This window comes from Sander vitreus, chromosome 7 (genome assembly GCF_031162955.1).
Source record: "Sander vitreus isolate 19-12246 chromosome 7, sanVit1, whole genome shotgun sequence".
NCBI lineage: Eukaryota > Metazoa > Chordata > Actinopteri > Perciformes > Percidae > Sander > Sander vitreus.
In genome coordinates, this window is record NC_135861.1 from 31071682 (window position 1) to 31077515 (window position 5834).

General features: G+C 38.4%; 1 pseudogene; it reads left to right on the forward strand.

Moving 5' to 3' along the window:
- Nucleotides 1-963: 963 nt before the first annotated feature.
- LOC144520231 (uncharacterized) lies at nt 964-5376 on the forward strand (annotated as a pseudogene).
- The last annotated feature ends 458 nt before the right edge of the window (nt 5377-5834 follow it).

Sequence of the window (5834 nt, forward strand, 5' to 3'; positions counted from 1 at the left end):
CTTGATATGAATCCATATCTCTTTTACTTATGGGGTCCTTGGCTTAAAAAATCTTGAAGACCCCAAATGTAGAGTGTTCTTGTATTTTATTTATTATTTATTGTATATCTGTATGGGTGTTGTGTTACTTGCTGCTGTAGCACAGACATTTCTATATATCTAGTCTTTCTTAACATGTTTAAACATATTCACTCCTGTTTAAAAACATAAGTTAAAGTTATGTTTAAAACATGCCATGAACATAATGTTGCTCTTCAATGTAAAATGTTCGATAAAATATACAAGCTGCTTCATAATGACCATAGACTGTTAATATTACACAGTCTATGATCATGACACACATGCACACACAATGCATTTGTTTGGTTGCTTGTCACTCAGAAATTCTAAATTCAAAATAGCTGCAGGTGATTGGGCGTGGAGGAGGAAAAGGTTAACGAAAAAAAGGGTTAACGAAATTGAAAAAAGGCGGACTGCGGAGGGTCAGAGGAGTGGTTGACAGAGAAGCAGACACAGGGTAAGTTTTGTATTTATAATTTATTTAGCTAGATAATAAATAAATGGGTACTGGTTTGACTGAAGTTTAGTAGAGCTAATCAGTAGCTAACCATTGTATTAGGTAAGCTGAAGTACGTTTACTTTAGTTGTACTTCGTTACCAGCTCATGCTAGAGCCAACGTTAGCTTGTCAGTGTTAGCTTAGCTAAGTAACGTTAGCATTGAGTTAAACGTTATTGTTATAGCTAGTTAAACTGGAATCTTCAGCTGGGTTTGTAGTTTGAAGTTAGTCCGTTTGAATGAAGCACAGACAGACTGCCTGGCAGGTGGTGCGTTTGTGGCTTCGTTTTTAAAAGGACTTTTAAAGAAGTTTGTTAATATATTTTATCAAATGTTTTGAATTGAGCAGTCATTAACTTAAAAAGTCGTCAATAGTGTCCTACTGTGTACCAACAGGCCTATAACCATGACGTAAGTTGTCACATTTACTGTGAGCAAAGATTTTTATCCAACAGTAAAATTAGTTCTAAACTGTCTCTGGTGTGGGTAATTTTAGCTAACGTTAATACCAGTAACAGGGTGTGCTCAGGCACTGAAATGTTACACCATAATATTACTGATATAACTTAATGTGTTTTATATGTCAAAGGGATTTAACAAACCATTAAGAATAGACAGTAGTTGGGTTAAATCAGATCTTGATACTTATTACTGTTGAGAAACTGAAAAAATAATGTATATAACTTTTTTACACCATGTGTTTCCATCTGTGATGTGTGTATGTAATAATAATCAGGATTAAACAAATGCTGATTAAAACATTTTTCTTTGTTATTGCAGCTGCTGTCTTGAAGTGGGAAAGCAAGGGCACAGAACATATTTCCCGTGCTAAGGCAGACCACTTTACATGCCCCTGTACTGCAAGACAGCGCCTCTCCACAGTAGGCCTGCACGATATTGAAAAAAAACTGACATTGCGATTAGAGATGTTCCTGTTCCAGTATCGGTATCGGTATCGGAGCTCCGATACTGCCTAAAACGATCAGTATCGGGAAGTACTGGAGTTTATGCACCGATCCGATACCACGTAATAAAGCCCTAAAGAAAAAATATGTTAAAGTAGTTTATTTATGTTCTTTTTCCGTTATAACTGACTGTCAAACTGCATAATAAAAGAACGTTCTGTGGCATTCATGTTTCACAAAGAGTTTAACCTGAGCCAGACCGACAACAAAGATAGAAATAATATCACATCCATACAGGGATAGTAGTATACAGTTGTTAAAACATAATAAAATATATGACACACTGGTATCGGATCGGTACTCGGTATCGGCCGATAAGCAAGTTCAGGTATCAGAATCGGTATCAGGAAGCAACACATTTTATCAGACCATCTCTACTTGCGATATATTTTTTTTCTGCGATAAGAAAAAAAGACACAGGAAAGTTTCTAATGTGAACCATTCTTTGTTAAACTTTAATGCTTTACAAACAACCAAAGCAAGTACGTGCTGTGACTACTCTTTTGAAGAGATTTTGGAGAGGGAAATTAGATAGAAATACACTAGTTGACTGATGTGACACCATTGTATTCATATAATACTATCAATCCAGGCTAAAGTCAATGATATTAATAATAATGCATGCATGTTGCTTCCTCTAAATTTCAGGTTATGGTTGACTAGCAGGGCCTGCTTTGGTTGTTTGATAAATTGTTCAACATTGATTGTGATTGGTGGTTTGCTGTGCATGCAGAGCCTGCATATCACACACTAGCAACAAACTGTGTATCCAAGAACACTTAAATCAGTGTAAATGATGTTATCAGACATAGACTGCTGTTGTAGTTAAGTGTTACGTTTCCAGCGTCGCCGCTCCGAACCGTGACGTTAGTTGGGATAGACGCCTTGTTTCTTTAGGCTCATACGTCACATACACACGTTGCCCACATGGTTACCTGTTTTAAAGGGGAAGGTTTGCCATTGAGAACAGTGAAAGTTTACTTGTCTATCAAGCAGCAAAAAAGTGTTAGCGTCAACATCGCAAAGTCCTGCGATGTGACTATGCATGCACACATCACGATGTAGACAATGAAACAAAATATCGTGCAGCCCTACTCCACAGGAGGTTCAACATCGACTCCAGGATACTCTGCAACTTCTACAGGTGCATTATCGAAAATATCCTGACCGGCTGCTTCACCCTCACCCAGAAGGCTCTACAGAGGGTGGTTAAAACTGCACATCATCAGGATGGAGCTGTCATCTATGGGGGACCTCAGAATCCAGTGGTGTAGGAAGAAAACCAACAGGATAATCAGAGACCCAAATCACCCCAGTCAAAAACTGTTCTGCCTGCTGCCGTCCGGGGGGACAGTAACCTACCGCAGAATCTGGACCTGCACCGCCAGTCTCAGCTTGTTTCATCCCATAGACCAAGACAAAGCAAGAATGTTGAACTCTTGAGCTCATCACAGGACACTTTACCATAATGATGTCACTTTACATTTTCATTACTTTTTACTTACTGTTTTACAAACAGTGTACACCTCTCTCTAACCACCCACACCATTAGGTTCACATGGATAATGTAATGCAATCAAATGCAACAGCTCTGCCATTAATTATACTTTTACAAAGCTTCAAATTTATAACTACTTTGTTTCACCCCCAAATCAAAACTACAAATGTTTTCTGTCTCTTACTTTAAGTATCCATTGTTTTGGTGTGAGTTGCCCAGCGTCAGAGATATCGGCAATAGAGTTGCCTGACTTTTTTTAATATAATGCCACTATATGGCACTCGGCTTGCGGTGTTTAAAGCACACAAAAAAACATTGTTTTGTTGAAAAACATAACAGCAATGTTTTTTCCAGAAATCATGACTCAATTACTCAGGATTACATGCAGACCTCTTTGCAAGCAGTTTCATGTTGGAACTACACACATTAGTATGCTGTACATGAAATTGCTCACAACAAATCTGTAATTAATCAAAAAAGGCATCTCTATGGCTGATATCTCCAAAACTCGGCTACTCACACCAAAACAATCTATGATAAATAGCACTACAGGAAAAATATTTATTTTGATTTTGGGGTAAACTGTCCCTTCAACCTTGACTATAAGAATGTTAGAATAATTGAATGTTTAATTTATTAGTTGTTAATATTTTTGCTGAGAACCTCATTAAAGATTAAAGTTATCTCTTAATTTCAAACAATGTCATTTTTAATAGATAAGATTTCAGGTATTTCCAATTGTAAATACGGCTACTAAAATGTCTTGGACAGGCGCATCTGAGGGATATCATTTTCTATGTACAGTTTTAAAGAAGTATTTCTGCACACTGCCTACTAAAATCAGTTTTATTAAATACCATGTGGTGTTCCAACATTGGAACAATAACCTACATGCAGGTTTGATGACCAAAACATGGTATTCAACAAAGCTAATAGTAAGTAAAGACATGGGACTCTGGCCTCATTTACAATTACTGGCTTTTTCTCAATGCTCTTATTTTGTTTTTAACTCACTGTTTTTTAAAAGATGAATCCTTGCAAATGTGGACAGTTGGGATTTTAATGTCTGTGCGTCTTTAACACGTCTTTAATTGACATTTATATTACGTCCAAAAAAGCCATTCAAAACAACTTTCATTCTGGCTGCCTTTGGGACGTCTTTTGGGTGACATCTATACAACGTCCAGAAAAAAATGCACACTAGTCCAACAATTACATTTTTAAAACATTTTTAATTGATATCTATACACCGTCCAGAAAAGACGTATAAAAAACTTTCATTCTGGCTCCTCAGAGGACGTCTTCTGGATGTCCATAAATCACGTCTTTAACACATCTTTTATTGACGTCTATACAACGTCTAGAAAAGACGTATAAAAAAACTTTAATTCTGGCTCCTGTGAGGACGTCTTCTGGATGTCAAACAATGACGTCTATTATACGTGTTCTAGACGACTTTTTGCTCATTGGGAAGGGTCTACCTTAAACGGTTCAAATGTTATAAAAGGGGGCGTGGCTTAAGCATAGGGGGCGGGCCAAACCTTCACCAATGAAGAAGGAACTCTGCTGAGTTCAATGACACCTCACACAAGACTCTACCTTAAACGGTTCAAATGTTATGAAATAGGCGTGGCCTGAATAAGTGGGTGTGGCTAAAGTACACATCATATCAACTGTACAATTTTCTGATGTTAAACTCAAACAAAACTGAAGTTATTTTGCTAGGCCCCAAAACACCTCCGAACTTCATTATCTAGATACCTAGATATATCTAGGAGTTATTTTTGATCAGGATATATCCTTTAACTCCCATCTAAAACAAACCTCAAGAACAACCTTTTTTCATCTTCATAACATTGCCAAAATTAGGAACATCCTGCTGAAAAACTAGTCCATGCATTCGTTACTTCCAGGCTGGACTACTGTAATTCCTTACTATTAGGTTGCTCAAATAAGTCCCTTAAAACTCTCCAGCTGATCCAGAATGCTGCAGCACGTGTTCTGACAAGAACTAAGAAAAGAGATCATATTTCTCCTGTATTAGCTTCTCTGCATTGGCTTCCTGTAAAATCCAGGATTGAATTTAAAATCCTTCTTCTGACCTACAAAGCTCTAAATGGTCTAGCACTATCATATCTAGAAAAGCTCTTAGTATCTTATTGTCCCACTAGAGCACTATGCTCCCAAAATTCAGAGCTACTTGTGGTTCCTAGAGTCTCTAAAAGTAGGATGGGAGCCAGAGCCTTCAGCTCCTCTCCTGTGGAACCAGCTCCCAGTCTGGGTTCGGAGGGCAGACACGGTCACCACATTTAAGAATAAACAGAAAACCCTTCTCTTTAATAAAGCTTATAGTTAGGGAGTGAGGAGTTGCAGCATCCGCCTAGCCCGGCCCACCTGCTTCTCTTCATAGTCATCAGATTCATCTACCATATAATCAATAATATAATAAAAGTATTGTATTAAAGTAGTAAGTAGTAAGGAGCTCCTCTCCTTAACCTGTCTCTCTTAGTTATGCCGTTATAGTTCTAGACTGCCGGGGGGACTTCCTTCCTTCCTTTGACACACTGAGCTGCTCTCTCCTCTCTCTTTCCATTTGTGTGCATCCTTGTCCCAGAAATGCTTGTTACTAACCTAGCTCTGGGGAGTTTACTCCCTGGAGTCCTTATCTTTTTTTCGCCCAACATATTTCCTTGGATTAGGATGGCACCAAGATCTTGGTTGCAGCTGTCGCCGTGTTCCTGCCGCACTTCCTGCTACACCCTGCTACGCTCTGCGGTGCCTTGCAGTGTCCTGCTGCGTCCTGCTGAACCCTGC